This window comes from Puma concolor, chromosome B2, assembly GCF_028749965.1.
Source record: "Puma concolor isolate L17-30 chromosome B2, mPumCon1.1.hap2, whole genome shotgun sequence".
Classification (NCBI taxonomy): Eukaryota; Metazoa; Chordata; class Mammalia; order Carnivora; family Felidae; genus Puma; species Puma concolor.
Window position 1 is genome coordinate 32,193,154 of NC_141671.1, and position 17,678 is coordinate 32,210,831.

The 17,678-nt window shown below is 34.0% G+C and overlaps 1 long non-coding RNA gene and 1 pseudogene across 2 annotated transcripts in view; one reads left to right on the forward strand and one right to left on the reverse strand.

Moving 5' to 3' along the window:
* The window catches only part of LOC147580866 (uncharacterized), a 278,927-nt gene extending 270,526 nt beyond the window's left edge, over nt 1-8,401 (forward strand). Inside the window, exon 5 of one of the 2 annotated variants that reach the window (XR_015251137.1) lies at nt 7,122-8,401. This is a non-coding gene — a long non-coding RNA (uncharacterized LOC147580866). The remainder of the gene's footprint in view (nt 1-7,121) is intronic. The other variant, XR_015251136.1, reaches the window with a different exon arrangement.
* Nucleotides 5,605-6,676, reverse strand: LOC147580871 (butyrophilin subfamily 1 member A1 pseudogene; annotated as a pseudogene).
* Nucleotides 8,402-17,678: the final 9,277 nt, after the last annotated feature.

Consider the following 17,678-nt stretch of genomic DNA (forward strand, 5'->3'; position numbering starts at 1 on the left):
TCTTTTTAAAAACATTTTTTTGGGGCGCCTGGGTGGCGCAGTCGGTTAAGCGTCCGACTTCAGCCAGGTCACGATCTCGCGGTCCGTGAGTTCGAGCCCCGCGTCGGGCTCTGGGCTGATGGCTCAGAGCCTGGAGCCTGTTTCCGATTCTGTGTCTCCCTCTCTCTCTGCCCCTCCCCCGTTCATGCTCTGTCTCTCTCTGTCCCAAAAATAAATAAAACGTTGAAAAAAAAAAAAACAACAAAAAAAACCACATTTTTTTAACGTTTATTTATTATTGAGAGACAGAGACAGAGCATGAGCAGGGGAGGGGCCGAGAGATGGGGAGACACAATGTGAAGCAGGCTCCAGGCTCCGAGCTGTCAGCATAGAGCCTGACGTGGGGCTCGAACTCACAAACTGTGAGATCATGACCTGAGCCAAAGTTGAACGCTTAACCGACTGAGCCACCCAGGTGCCCCCATTTTGTACAGTTCTAACTGATTGGAAACATATTACTCCCTCATAGACTTAAAAATAAATCAACAAAGATGAGAAAATAACCCTAAAATACAGACAGCAACAAATACAATTAACTGTATTTCTAATTAATGATATGAGCATGCTGAAAAGAAATACAATTAATCTGATTAACTTTTAAATACAGTTATTTTGAGTTTATACTCTCAGGCTAATGATGAGGAGAGGTATAAAGATTTATTAAACTACAGCTAATGTTTTTGTTTATTAGTGGTATGGGTGAGCAATTCTGAACCTAGTTTTTGTGTTTTGTCTTTCTATTATAACATTGAATGATAAGTAAACATATTCTGGATAATTTAGCCAAGTCATTTCATGAACATGTTTTCATATTTGGAGTAAATACCTAATGGTGATATTGATGGATCAGATGATAGGCATATATCCAATTTTTAAATTTATTTATTTTTATTTTATTTTATTTTTTTTAATTTTATTTTTAATTTTTTAAAATTTACATCCAAATTAGTTAGCATATAGTACAACAGTGATTTCAGGAGTAGATTCTTTAGTGCCCCTTACCCGTTTATCCCATCCCCCCTCCCACAACCCCTCCAGTAACCCATATTTATGGGTTTGTTCTCCACATTTATGTCTCTTCTGTTTTGTCCCCCTCCCTGTATTTATATTGTTTTTGTTTCCCTTCCCTTATGTTCATCTGTTTTTGTCTCTTAAAGTCCTCATATGAGTGAAGTCATATGATTTTTGTCTTTCTCTGACTAATTTCACTTAGCATAATACCCTCCAGTTCCATCCACATAGTTGCAAATGGCAAGATTTCATTCTTTTTGATTGCCAAGTAAGACTCCATTGTATATATATACCACATCTTCTTTATCCATTCATCCATCGATGGACATTTGGGCTCTTTCCATACTTTGGCTATTGTTGATCGTGCTGCTATAAACATGGGGGTGCATGTGTCCCTTCGAAACAGCACACCTGTATCCCTTGGATAAATGCCTAGTAGTGCAATTGCTGGGTTGTAGGGTAATTCTATTTTTAGTTTTTTGATGAATCTCCATACTGTTTTCCAGAGTGGCTGCACCAGCTTGCATTCCCAGGCATATATTCAATTTTTAAAGAAACTACCAGATATTGTGCAAAGTGCTTGTATCATTTATATACATTCCTATCATCAATGTATGGAAATTCTCATTGCCTCATAGTCTCTCAACATTTGGTGCTGTCGCTCTTTTTAATTCCATGTACTGGTGGGTGGATAGTGGCATCTCATTATGGTAGTGTGTGGTTTTAATTTGCATCGTACTAAACACTTTTTTTTTTAATGGATACATACACGCCTATGTTTATAGCAGTGTTACTTATAACAGCATTATTTACATTATTTACCAAGAAATGGAAGCAGCCCAAGCATCTATCAATTGATGAATGGATAAAGAAGATTCCACAGTAGACTATTACTCAGCCATAAAAAAGAATAAAATCTTGCCATTGACAATGACATGAATGGAGCTAGAGAGTATAATGTTAGGTGAAATGACAGAGAAAGTCAAATACCATGTGACCTCACTCACATGTGGAATTTAAGAAACAAAACAAATGATCAAAGAAAGAGACAAACCAAGAAACAAACTCTTAATTATAGAGAACAAACTGATGGTTACCGGAGGGGCAGGGTGTGGAGGGATGTGTGAAACAGGTGATGGGGATTAGGGAGTGCACTTGGCATGATGAGCACCAGGTGATGTATGGAAGTGTTGAATCATTATATTGTACACTTGAAACTAATATAACATGTATGTTAGCTACCTGGGATTAAAATAAAAACTAAAGAAACCCCTCACTTTTTAAATGTGTTTATTGACCATTTGTGTGCATAACATGTTTTTTGTTACATGTATTCTTTGGCAGTGCATGTTTTTCATGTCATGTTAACTTATATTGCATTTAATTTCATTTTTAAATTACCTGTTGGTAGAACATAAAAATTTCATTAGTTTTGTATAATGATAATGTGTCTAATGTTCTTTCCAAGTGTCCATGAAGACACTACTTTCAAATAAGGTCACAATCATTACCAAGGATTAGGACTTTAACATATCTTTTTTGGGGACATAACTCAATCCATAACAGATATTCATGTGCAAAAAAGTTAAACTTGACTCAAACTCTACACCTTACAAAAATCTAATTCAAAATAGGTTATAGATCTGAATATAAAATATTAAATGGTTAAACTTTTAAAAAAAATTTTTTTTTAACGTTTATTTATTTTTGAGACAGAGAGAGACAGAGCATGAATGGGGGAGGGGCAGAGAGAGGGAGACACAGTATCTGAAACTGGCTCCAGGCTCTGGGCCATCAGCCCAGAGCCCGACGCGGGGCTCGAACTCATGGACCGCGAGATCGTGACCTGAGCTGAAGTGGGACGCTTAACCGACTGAGCCACCCAGGCGCCCCTAAATGGTTAAACTTTTAAAAAAATTATAGGATAAAATCTTTGATTAAAAAAAAAGTTTTTGAACCACCACAAAAAGCATGATCCATAAAACTGAACTTAAAAACTTTTCTCTGCAAAATATAATGTTAAGAGAATGAAAAGACAAGCTTCAGGCTGATGAAAAAATAATTGCAAATTATGTATGCAACAAAGGACTTGTATCTAGAATGTATAAAGAAGTCTTAAAACTCAACAATGAGAAATGAACATGCTTCTCAAATGGGCTACTTCCAGAAACAGATCCACACATACATAGTCAACTGAACTTTGACAAAGGTGTAAAGGCATTTCAATGAAGAAAGGAGAGTCTTCTCAACAAACGGTGCTGGAACAACTGGACACCTATATACAAAAAAATGAATCTACATATAGACGTTACATTTTTAATAAAACGAATGAAAAAAGCTCCAGCATCATATGTCATTATGGAATTCCAAATTAAAACACAGGTGAGATACCATGGTACACCTATCAGAATGGCTGGAAGCCAAAACTGAATACTGTTAAGGATATGAAGCAACGGGAGCTCTAATTCTTTGCTGAGAGTCTCGCACTGGGATCTCCCAATCATACTCCTACTCATATTTACCCAAATGAGTTGAAAACTTATGTCCACAAAATGACCTGCACTTGAGTAGTTATATCAGCCTTGTTCATAATTGCCTTAAGTTGGCAGGATCCAGAATGTCCTTCACCAAGAGGATAGATACACACACTAAGTGTGGTATATTTTTATGATGAAATGTTATTGAGCACTAAGAAGAAATGTGCTATCAGGCCACAAAAAGACATGGAGAAACCTTACATGCATTTTTTTCTGAGCGAAAGAAGCCAGTCTAAAAAAGCGACAGATCTGTACGACTTCAACTATGTGACATTCAGGAAAAGGCAAAACTATAAGAATGGTAAAAAGATCAGGAGTTGTCAGAAGTCAGAAGAAGGAGAGGAAGAGTGGATGGGTGGAGCACCGGGCATATTTAGGAGTGCAAAACTATTTTGTATGATACTGTAATGATGGATACATGACATTACCCATTTGTCAAAACCCCCATAGAAGGTACAACTCAAAGAGCGGGCCTAATTGGTTCATCAATTTGCATTTAATTTCATTTTTAAATTACCTGTTGGTAGAACATAAAAATTTCATTAGTTTTGTATAATGATAATGTATCTAATGTTCTTTCCAAGTGTCCGTGAAGGCACTACTTTCAAATAAGGTCACATTCATTTGTAATATCAATTGTAACATCAATTGTAACAAATTCACCACTTCAAGATATTACTAGGTGAAACTGTGTACATGTAAACTTTTTGTATTTTCTGCATAGTATTTTGGTAAGTCTAAAACTGCTCTCCGAATAATATCTATTGAAATGTTTAGAAAATAAACTATAGATTTGAAGACACTTCATCTAGAAGATACCTAAATGGTAAATAAATGCATGAAAAGATGTTGCACATCATTACCCATTAGAAAAATTGAAGTTAAAACTTAGTGAAATACCACTATATAATTATTATCATAAATAAGAATAAGTAATAAAATAAAATGAAAGTACCAGATGCTGGTAATGATGTGGAGCAGCTGGAGCTCTCATACATTTCTAGTGGGACTTCACAGTGGTAAAGCTCCTCTGGGAAGAGTTTGGCAGTTTTATACAAGGTTGAAACTACTCTTACCAGATGACCTAGTAATTCCATTTTTAGCTATTTGCCATAAAAAAGTGAAAAATGTTTGCACAAAAAAGTATACATGAGTGTTTATAGCAGCTTTGTTTATAACAACCCTAACCTGGAAACAGCATAAGTGGCATTCAGTGGGTGAACAAAGATTGTGATGCATTTATTCAATGGAATACTACCTCAGCAAATATTAGGAATGAAGTACTAATGCCTATTAATATGGATGAATAACCAAAAGCCTCATTCTGAATGAAAAGCCAATCTCAAAAGATAACATACTATATGATTTTATTTTTGTGACATCCTGGAAAATACAAAAGTATAGGGACAGAAACCTGATTAATTTTTTCCAGGTTGGGTATTTATGAAAGGTTTGACTACAAAAAGACAACATAAAAGCACTTACTGAGATAATGGAACTTATGTCATTATCTTATCTCCTGAATGTAGTGTGGCCACATGAGTCTATAAAAAGTCAGTTTTACTGCATATAAGTTAAGAAAATGACCTCTAAAAAATATAAATGGTGGTAAGTAAAGGCAAGAATGAATCAATCTCTCATAAGGGAATGAAGAGGATAAAAAGTATAAGGATGAAGTTCATGCAAAAAGAAGGATAAGTTGAAGGAAAAACTAGAAAATATTTGCTTCCCTGTGAATGTCTTACTGATTAGACAAATGAGAACACTTCAATTATTCATGTATTTGAAACTAACTTTATTTTTTTGCATATCACTTTATAAACATAGTACAAAACCAAAAGGTACAAAAGAGTGTAAAATAAAAGGCTATTCTCCTATCCCTGCCTTTGTCAGATATGAAAGAAATTTCAACATTGTATGGGCAATCACACAGACTAGTTCCTTGTGTATATTTATAGTAATAATGGTAATAATGTGATTATATAATAAGTATATAATGTGTTTAATAATGTGATTATATGAGTGTGTATATATATGGTATATACATATATATCTATATGAATATGATTATATTATATGAATGTATGTATATGTGTATATATATATATTTTTTTTTCTTTAAACATAGCATAAGTAACATACTTTAACACGCCGTCCCATGCCTTTGGGGAGTCATTTATGAAGGAGATAAAATGTTAGGGAGAACCAGAAAGAAGATTAAAAAAAATAATTTGCTTTTGGTATAGGAGAATTCATGTCATGACCTCATGCTTCAGTCTACACTGACCTGCAGGTCGTAGGATGCTCCTAATACAGGAGAGGGACCACAGTAAGGATTATGCATTGGGCACTGGACAGATGGTCAAACTTTTTGAATGACCAAGCCAAAGCCTGAAAAAAGGCCTTAGAGACACATTAAAAGGACCTTGAGAGAAGGTGTAAATGTGGGATTTATCCATCATATTGTAGAATGAGATACATCCACCTTCATAGTCTAAGAAAATACACACTCTGGTAGGGTGCTCTTTTAGAGTAAGCTGCACTTCTGGAGAAGTGAGTACCCAGTACTCATCCTTGTAAGACCTGATGGCCCAGAAACCGTTCTCAGGTTTCACACAAATCTTCCCCTGCCTCATTACATTAGACCTGCATATTCCCAGGTCCCAGGCTCCACTGTCTGTGACATCTACTTCCCAGTACCACCTCCCTGAGGTGAATACTGAGTGACCCAGAACACAGGGAAGGGAATTCAATCTCTGTGGATCTTTAGGTAGATCTTGAGATTCCTCTCCACAGGTTACACATTTGTTGCCTTCAGACAAGACGAGGGCAGCATGGGCTGTGGCTGGATCCAGAATAACATTCACTGCAAAGACAATAATATTCTCTGAAAGCCAGAATATTCTTGGAAAGGGTAGAATGATCCTGGAAGCAGAGATAGCTGTGTTAGCCTGAGATATCTTGTAGCTGTGGAAGGTGTATATATTCTCATTGGAGTTTTTCATTTGCCCTCCAACTTCTGGGACTGAGCTGGAGCATAATGAGTAGAGTCCCTCCTAGACCAGACCATCAGGGAATGACTCACCAGCCTGGAAAAATTCTTTCCTCCAGTCTGAAAAAAACATAAATATTCATTATTAGAACTAATATTCGAATTTATTGGCACAAGAGGTAATTTCTTCCCTCTAATCCTTATTTTGTTAATGTTTCAAATTTATTTGGTAACTTTTGCTTGACCCAAAATTTCTACTGCTCTTCTTGTTAAATATTCCCGTAAGAATGAATTCCTCTAACTTGTACTTTATGTGGTATAGACTAGAGATGTTCCCAAGATAGTTATCCTCTTCTTGAACAGGCAGTGAAATTACATGTCTCTACTCCCCACTCCATTGCATTTAAGTGAGTTCATGTGACTGAGTTATGGCCAATAAAAATGTGCACAGAAGGAACCACACCATTTCTGGGCTTGACAACAAAATAGCTCATATGATATTATTTTTCATTCTCAATTTCACTATAACACTTCTTCCCCAGGTTATAAAACTAAGAGTAGAAGTCCTAAAAATGGAGAATACAGAAGAGAAGGAACTTCCTGGCTCTCGGAGTTACTATTTTGAAGAGAGTTGCCCAGGAGAGCCACAGAACCAGATATATTCATATTATCATTTGCAGGGGTGAGGAATACCAAGCAGTTCTGCTAACCATGGAGATGTAGGAGTCACTTTTTATCAAAGTCTAAGTTAATTACACTTCTCAATGCAGAAAGTACTGCCTAAAAATGAAAATGAAGTACTGTAAACAAGAAAATGTGTGGTTTGGTTTAGAGATTAGGTAATAGACATGACAAAACAGATAAAACTGACTACAAATATGGACATCCATAATAAGCAGAGAAACATTTGCTAAAACTGTTGCCTTTATGATCATTTGCAAAGCATATCATATGTCCTAAACAGACTGTAGATCTTAAGGAATTGATTTGAGAAGAGAGCATTCATTGAATCTATTATTGACATTCTATTAAAAACTATTCATTTTCAAAATAATCGTTCACCTTTTTTTTCTGGCATAAATCAAAATAAATAAAAACTCCCCAAAATGGGCAATTATCAGAGTGTTAAAAAGTGACATTTTCTAGGCCAAGAATCAGCCCACCAAACTGTTTTTTGTAAACACAGTTTTATTGGAAGACAGCCATACTAATTCATTATGTATTGTCTATGGCTTCTTTGTGCTACAAGGCACCATTGAGTAATTGTGAGAAGACCATATAGCCCATGAACCCTAAAATATTTACAATATAGCCTTCACAGAACAGATGTGGCAATCACTTTTCTAGACCACCCAAGAGAAGAGATGAAATTAAATACAGTTTTAGCACAAAGGAATAGTGCAATTTCTTTATTGAACAAAGTGATTAAGGAAAAGAACAAATGAAGATGATGGACTTTTCACAGGTGTTTCAGTAGCTTCAAGAGAGCCAACATAAAAGGAGATATATAAGAAAATAAATTAGATGGTCAGATATGTCTATAGTTACTTTGGATATGGTTATTGATATATGAAACTAATTGGGAGAAATGTATAAGAAACTTACTATATTTGGAGGAAAATGTCAAAAATAACATGAAACAAAGGACCTCTGGAATGGCTGAACGAATGGCTTCATAAATCCTTTCCCCCAGCGCAGCAATAAGACTGGAAAAGTTCTCAAATTGGAACTTTTGCATTCTGGAAATTCGCAAAGGGAATCGAAAAAGGCACATAGCAAATTGAGAAACACTCATTTAGGGAAAAGTATTTAAAATGATTAATAAAAGAATGTCCATAAAAGGATATTCTCTGATTACAATGGAATTGTGTTGGAAATAAGCAAAACAGGAGCAAATTTTAGAACTAAAGAAAACCTTGATATTAAACAATATATTTATAAATAATCTATGGAAGAAAAAGGAAATGAAAAGAGAGTTTAGAAGATATTTTGAATTGAAGGAAAATGAAAACACTACATACAAAAACTTATTGGATGTGGCTAACAGCAGTGCCTGGAGGGAAATTTAGAGTTTTAAATGTCTGATATAGAAAAGGAGAATTATCTTAAACCAATAAACTAAGCTTCTTGAAGAGACTAAAAAGTGAAGAGTAAACTGAGCTTGAAGCAATTGAAAGTAAGAAAATAATAAAATTATATTAGAAATCAATGAAAAAAACTCTGTCTAATATTAACCTCAGTTAAATAAATGTTCCTTCTTAGAAAAGTCAGCATAGTTTACTGCTCAATAAGAAACACAGGCACTTCCATTTTTTAATGTTTATTTATTATTTTTGAGAGAGAGAGAGCATGAACAGGGGAGACACGGAATCTGAAGCAGGCTCCAGAGTCTGCACTGTCAGCGCAGAGCCCAATGCGGGGCTCAAACTCACAAACCAGAAGATCATGACCTGAGCCGAAGTCAGATACCGAACCAACTGAGCCACCCAGGTGCCCCCAGGCACTTGTTTTGATGAGCACTGAGTATTTTACATCAGTGTTGAATCACTAAATTGTACACCTAAAACTAACATTATACCAAAGGTGTACAAACTGGAATTTAAATAAAAAATTTTAAAGAAAAAGGCAAAAATAAAGAAGTAAATAAATAAAGCCACAACAATCAACACACACACACACACACACACACACACACAAAAGAGGGTTTTGCAGGAGAGGACATCATTATTGAGCTCTTAGAAATTAGAAGGCTAAAATGGGATTTCTGTGAAAATCCCTATGTCACTAAATTAGCCTTAGATGAAATGCACAAATTCTTTAAAATACAAATTACTGAAGATGACTTAAGAAATAGAAAATCTAGGGGCGCCTGGGTGGCTCAGTCGGTTAAGTGGCCGACTTCGGCTCAGGTCATGATCTCGCAGTCTGTGAGTTCGAGCCCCGCGTCGGGCTCTGTGCGGACAGCTCAGAGCCTGGAGCCTGTTTCAGATTCTGTGTCTCCCTCTCTCTGACCCTCCCCCATTCATGCTCTGTCTCTCTCTGTCTCAAAAATAAATAAACGTTAAAAAAAATTAAAAAAAAAAGAAATAGAAAATCTAGACAGATCTCTAACAAGTAAGATATTTGAATTATTGATTATAAACTTCCCACAAAGAAATTCCCAGGCCCAGTTGGCTTTACTGGTGTATTTTATCAAAAATTTAAAAAGTAAATAATAGCAATATTTAACACAACCTTGTAGAAAATAAAAGTGGGTAAGATATTTCTCAACTCATTCTAAAAGTTAGTATTACCTTGATACCAAAGCCAGACAAAGACACACAAATATCCTTCATGAATAGAAGTGCAAAACTCTCAATAAAAATTAACAGTGTAACAACACATACAAAAAAGATTATAGACCACTGCCAAATGGGGTTTGTGCCCAGAATGCAAGATCAGCTTAATGTGTGAGAATCAATTAATGTAGCAAGTTATACTAATAAAACAACCAGTAAAATGGCATAATCACCTCAATAAGCACAGAAAAAGCATTTGATAAAATCTAATACCTATTTGTGATTTCAAAAAATCAAATTTAGAAGAGCGGTTTTCAACCTGATAAAGTGTATTTATGAAAAATTTACAACAAACAAAATACTTAATAGCAAATAAATGAATTTTTTATACCATAGTAGGGATCAAGACAAACACGTCTGTTTTTGCTATTTCTATTCAGCATTGTAATGGAGATTCTATGCAGTCAGGTTAAAAAAAAGAATTAAAATTTTAAAAAAGAAGCAAATCTCCTTTTTTTTTTTTAAAGTAGCCTCCACCTCCAACATGGGGATTGAACTCATGACCCTGAGGTCAAGACCTGAGCTGAGATCAAGAGTTGGATGCTTAACTGACTGAGCCACATAGGCACCCCAACAAATCTCCTTTTATTCCCAGTTGACTCATCATTCCTGTAGCATATCATACAAGTGCCCACAAAAGTCTGCTAGAACTAGAACAAATTAATGAATTCAGTAAGGTACAGGATTAAAAAAAGTAAAATACAAAAATCAATCATGTTACCATATGTTAACAATGAACAGTCTGAAGTGAGATTAAAACTATTCCATTCACAATTACAAAGAAACTGGTGCAGCCACTCTGGAGAACATATGGAGGTTCCTCAGAAAACTAAAAAAAAAACTACCTTACAATCCAACAATTGCACTACTAGGTATTTACCCAAAGGATACAAAAATACAGATTCACAGGGATACATGCACTCTGATGTCTATAGCAGCATTATCTACAATAGCTAAACTATGGAAAGAGCCCATATGTCCATTGACTAATGAAAGGATAAAGAAGATGTGACATATATATGTATATATATGTGTACACACACACACACACAAAGCAATATTACTCTGCCAAAAGAAAGAATGAAATCTTGCCATTTTGCAACAACATGGATGGAGATAGAATGTATTATGCAAAGTGAAGTAAGTCAGTCAGAGAAAGACAGATACCATATGATTTCATTGATATGTGGAATATAAGAAAGAAACATGAATGTAGGGAGAAAAAAAGAGGCAAACCACAAAACAGACTTTTCACTATACAGAACAAACTGAGGGTTGCTGGAGGGGAGGTGGGTGGGGGAATGGGTTAAATGGGTGATGGATATTAATTAAGGAGGTTACTTGTGATGGGTACCAGGTATTATATAAATGATGAATCTCTAAGTTCTACTCTTGAAACTAATATTACACTATATGCTAACTAACTGGAATTTAAATAAAAACTTATAACTGCAAAAAAAGGTGGAAGTATTCTAAATGCCTATTATCTGGGAGAATGAGTGAGCATAATGTAGCATATGCATACAATGGAATACTACCTGGCAATATAAAGGAACAAAATACTAAAACATGCTAAAACAAGAGTCTCAAAAGCCTTATGCTAAGTGAAAAGAACAGAATAAAAGACTATATATTACATGATTCCAATTATGCATGTCCAAAAGGCAAAGCTGTAGAGAGTAAGAACAGTAGGGATTGCCTGAGCCTAGGAAAGGATTGGCAGAAAATGGAAACAAAAGATCTTTGGAGATGATGGAAACCTTATAAAACTGGATTTGGTGATGGTTGCCCAACTCTGTAAATGAATTTAAAAATTATTGAATTGATTTTTAAAAAATGAGTGAACACTTAAATAAATGTATGGTATATAAATTATATCCAATAACACTTTTAAAAAAATGAGCTCAGAGTAAACAATTCTGTAAGCATAAAGCTATAAAGCATATTTTGTAATGGGAAATTTCCGCAAGCCAGAAGTGTGCTATGCCACTATACATTTGATGTGAGGGAGAGTCAAGGGGTCACTAAGGACAATAGAAAGCAAGTTGCATCTCAAGAGCAAAATAAGGATCTAAATAATCTGGAAAATTCTTCCACCTTTAGAATAGGGCCCTTCAAAATATGGCCTGGTGGGAATCCGTACTCTATTGGTAAATGATGCCTGCTGCGCTTTCTCCTTATTCTAAACAGAAATTTTTATTCCATGTTTTATCCTCATTTGTCTAAGCATGGAATGGAGGGTGCAGACGATTCCTGTCTTTGAGTACACAGATTACAAGATCCAGAAGAGTTACATCAACTGAAAGAAGAGCATCTCTCTTAGAGATCTTGGCCTTTAAATCAGTTGCAGTGACCCCATGGACCCTTGGCTTCTCTTTTTGAAAAAGGAACAAGTTAGTTATATACAGAGAAAGAAACACTAAATTGATCTTTGGTTACTTGAAAGATAGCTTGTAGAGATGATAAAACTCTAGCAATATTTATTGCTTTTCTGTTTTCTGGGTAAACAGCTAAACAACCTTTCCTAGCTCCCATTGTGTCTAGGTGAAACCACATGACTGAGAACTGGCCTATGTAGGCAGAACTAGTGAATGGCTTTTCAACCCCTGCTACAAAACACTATATTCTTGGGTCATCTTCACATTTCTTTTTCTCAAAAACTTTTGAGGAATTGAAGGACATCTAGAACATTGAGAAGTTACACAATGGAAAGAGTCCAGATCAAAGTCATTGCTTAGAGGACACCTTCCAAGTAGAGCTTCTTAACCAGGAATCTTTGTATATACATTAGAAATACAGTCTAGCTTGCTAAACTATTTGATGTGTTGATGTTTATTTGAAAGAGTAGCTAGAAGTAATTCATATTAATAAAAAACCTCCTTAGAATTGTGAAAAAGGAAAAAGTAAATTTTTTAAACTGACAAGATACTGTTTTTATTAATTAAGATCTTCTTTAATTAAATTGTAAATGTCCCATGAAACACAGGTAAGAAAAAGATAAAAAGAAAAGTAATTTATAAGTTACCATTCTTGGTAAGTTTTCTATGGAACAGAGTTATATACAATACATTTTTCTATGTCAAGTGGTAGTTAGTAGCATGATATCTTATAGAATTTAGGAGGTTAAGTATATACCTCAGAATCAGGGAAAATTATCATGGTCAGGACAATGTACTCACCAGGGTACAATGATGCCTTCTGCCAGCCTGCGAGTGAACAAAATGATTAAATATTTTTACCCTTTCATGGTCCTTCTATCTTTTTCTCTCTTCTCATCACTGACATTCTCTCAGTATTCAGTTACATATTTACCTCTCTGTCCCTTTCCTTCTTCACGAACATGTGACCATTCCTTTCCTGAATACAAAATGATTGAGTTGTGTATATGTGTGAAAACATGTAAAGTCAGAAAAAAGGCAAACTAAAAACAAAGAGAAGAAAGGAATATAGAAATGGAAAATGAAGGAGTGATGACAGAAAGATGGATTTGAGATTTAAAAAAAGGAAAGAAAGAAAGATGGAAAATGGAAGGAAAGTAGAGAGAAGAAGAAGAAAAGGAAGAAGAAATAGAAGGAATTAGGAAAAACAGAATGAAGGGATAAAAGTTGAGAAAGGGAGATTAAAAAAAAGATATTACAACTTAGGGAAAAAGTGAATTAACTTTTACAGACTCTTCCATTTATGCTCCTACACAATGAACACAGGCAATGGTAGAGTATGTCTGATTCTTTCTGGGAATGAGGTTTAGAGGAGTTAGGAGTCTTCCTGTTTGTGGAATTTAAGAACTGCCATGAAAGAACTTCTGAGTTACTTACCATTCCTAAATTGGGTTCTTCTTTGATCTGAAAGGAGATGTACACAGAAGACTGGGACTCTCAAAAAGATAAAAATGCAAAACCAAAGACAGGCATTCTTTGAGGGGTTTATCATAATCACCACTATCATATTAGGCAAGCTGTTGCTCCCTCATAAATTTCTTATGGATAAAATAAAGCTGAATCACAGGATTTTTTAGGAGTTAATCAAGGTAAACAGGTAAATCATTCCTAGCATGATAATTGCAATATAGAGAGGCCATAGGAAAATGTGAAAGATACACAAAATAAAGAGTTAACGGGACAGGATAAAGCAAAGCGTATGATTTCCACAGTATAATATCTTGCAAATATTTTAACTATTAGAATACAATTACCAATTTCCATTTGAAATTTTTCTGAAACACAAAAGTGAAAACCCCATTTTAATATCACAGAGAAAAGAAAAATTAAAGTTCCTTAGAAGAATTACACATGAAATAAATAACTTCATTAAGGTTAAAAAAAAACCCTTACTTTTCTAGAACACTTGTTCAAAACAAAACAAATATATATCACATGCTTACATAAATAATCTTACAGTTGAAGTCTAAGAGAAAATTACCAAATCCCCCAGTGGTTTATTGTTTTTGAACTAGTTTATAATGCTGATATTAATGAATATCTTCACCTGCAATGTTGTTATGCTAGCCATCATCTGTGCAGTAACAGCTATAGTTTTTTCAGTGCTTCCAATGAGATAGGGATTATCTAATGGTTTTATGTAATCACTCAATTGAATACTAGCAAAATAATGGTGAAGTAGTGCTCTTCTGTTTACAGAATAAAGATCTGAGAATCAAAGGGGTCAGTAACATGATGAAGTTTCTGTTGGTAAATGGACAATGACTTGAACCCAGGTATGTTAAACTGCAAATTAAACACTCAGTCATTATGCCATAATCCTCCACGTTTGGTCAAGCCAGCTGAGGCTTCAGTCAAAAGGTAGAATAGTGACGTCCTATATAAGGAACAGCCTATTGCATTTTTTTTTTTTAAATAGTGCCTTGCATAGAAGAGTTTCAGTTTTACTTAGAATCAGACTGTGGGCACAGCAAGCACCATGAGAGCTCTTTCAAATATCTTCTCAGATTAGATTTCACTTATCTCAAAGCCACTAGAAGAAGTTATTGCTAGCATCATGGAGACAGCTGAAAAATAATACATTAGATTAAGATAAGGGTGAATGAGAGAAGTGAATTAACTAATGGGAGAAGAACAAAGAAAGAAATAGGTAAGGGAAGTTGTAATATAATAAACATAAATGAAAATCATGAAAGAAAATTATACAGAGGAAAATAATACATGGAAAAAGGAAGAAGCAAGCACAAATCCATATAGGAAGATCATATTTTATAAACAAATTGTTATTAAACTTTACCATTTTCTTTCCTAAGTTCACCTGAAAAATAAAACAGAGAAATATTAGAATCACTATGAAACAGATGATAGGAACATCATATTTTGTAAATAATCATTAAAATTTACCATTTTCTTTCCTAAGTTCACCTGAAAAATAAAACAGAGAAATATGAGAATCACTATGAAACAGACAATAGGAACATCGTATTTTGTAAATAATCATTAAATTTTACCACTTTCTTTCCTAAGTTCACCTGAAAAATAAAACAGAGAAATATTAGAATCACTATGAAACAGATGATAGGAACATCATATTTTGTAAATAATCATTAAACTTTACCATTTTCTTTCCTAAGTTCACCTGAAAAATAAAACAGAGAAATATGAGAATCACTATGAAACAGACAATAGGAACATCATATTTTGTAAATAATCATTAAATTTTACCATTTTCTTTCCTAAGTTCACCTGAAAAATAAAACAGAGAAATATGAGAATCACTATGAAACAGACAATAGGAACATCATATTTTGTAAATAATCATTAAATTTTACCATTTTCTTTCCTAAGTTCACCTGAAAAATAAAACAGAGAAATATGAGAATCACTATGAAACAGACGATAGGAACATCATGTTTTGTAAATAATTGTTAAATTTTACCATTTTCTTTCGTAAGTTCACCTGAAAAATAAAACAGAGAAATATGAGAATCACTATGAAACAGATGATAGGAACATCACATTTTGTACTAAATTGATCTGAAAAATAAAAGGAGTAATAAAAGAATCACTATGAAGCAGAAACAAAATGAACAAAAAAAATCTTGCAAAAATCTTTTCACCTATTGTGAAATATATAATTGGTTAGACACTTCAGAGAAAAAAAAATTAGAATTATTTTCTAGATGTTTTACTGGAAAAACCTATGGGGGTCCACATTGCTTTGTATCAAATGGTAAAAAGTAGAAAAATAATTTTAAATTTATTGTGACTGAGCTCAACATCCCCCCAAATAATTTCCTAAAGTCTTCTTTAGGCATATCATTGTCATCGTCATCATCAATACCATTGTCACTACCACCACCACCATTCCCATTGACGTTCACTAAGCACTTTATTTGCACTAAGCTCTGTGATATATGCTTTGCAAGCAGCATCACATTTGATCAACAAAAGTTCTTCGGAAGTTATGACACTTATGCAGAAGAATAAACATTAGCTCAAGACTACATTACTTGCTGCGTTTCCCAGTTTTTTATTTCAGAATTGGAATTTTTTCCAAAGTGAATATTATATTACTAGGGAAAGATATTTTCAGTAAAAGAAAAAAAAACAAAAAACAAAACATTGGGGTAAAGCAGCAGTCTCCAAATACTATCTACTGCTATGTAATACTATGTAATACAGAGCAATACTATGTAAAGGGTTTGGCAGACTCTCAAAAACTTAAAGCTAGTATGCTACTTATTGTTTTATCTTCTTATTTCAGCCACTTTATTTGACAATCCATTTAGCAATTTATCATCATGCTTCTTTTATTCTATTAGAGTAGGGCACTTAAAATGCTCTAAAAATGGTCAGCAAAAACCTCCAACTAATAAATTATATAGACAGGACTGTCTTATTCATTTTTTTAATGTTCTGCTGCATTTATAGTATTTACTTAAAATGGGTGAAAGACCAAAATATAAGAGCTAAAAACAATAAAAGTCTTTTTAAAAAATTCAGAGGTACATCTTCATGATTTAGGATTTAAGAATGGATTCTTAAAGGTAACACCAATGTACAAATAACAAAATAAAACAATAGACAAACCTAACTTCACAAAAAGTGAAAACTATGTATCAAAAGGTAAGAAAGGGAAGAGATAATGTACATAATGGGAGAAAATATCTGCAAATTATATATATTTTAGGGGCTTAGTATCAAGGGAGTAGATTGAGATGAAGAAATCTTTATTTGGTATAATATGAGGATACTGAACCCCTTTTCTTGTTACTGTCTGAAGCTGAGTTTGCTACAATAATATCTTTCTAAGTGATTTAAGACTTGAAACTCACATCTTTTATTTTCTCTGCAAAACAAATGAGAAATGTTGATTAAATAAAATAATTGAAGTAATTCACAAATAATGGTATGGAGGATCAAATATTAGTTCTTTTAGGGGCAAACTCTATTTTTACAAAATGCCAAAGTACCAAGAGCATTGTTTTCATATAATCCAGGACAGGTTTTCCTTCAATGATATGTTTTCTATTTTGGTGGAGATAAATTTCCCTTTGAATTCCTCCCTTTTCTCTGAATATATGCATTAAACAAAATAACTTATTTCAACTAATAGATACAACATAAAAATGAATTAAAAGAAGTTAAAATTGATGCGGTCATTTATTAATTATATCCTTTCTCTATGGATGAAGAGAAAACACCTTTTTTTCACGTTTTCAAAACAAAATAGGAGAAATTTGTGATTTTCAGATTCAAAATCTCTTCATCTATCATTTCTATCCACATGTGGTTCCCTTCTCATTGGCTCCTTCTGTTA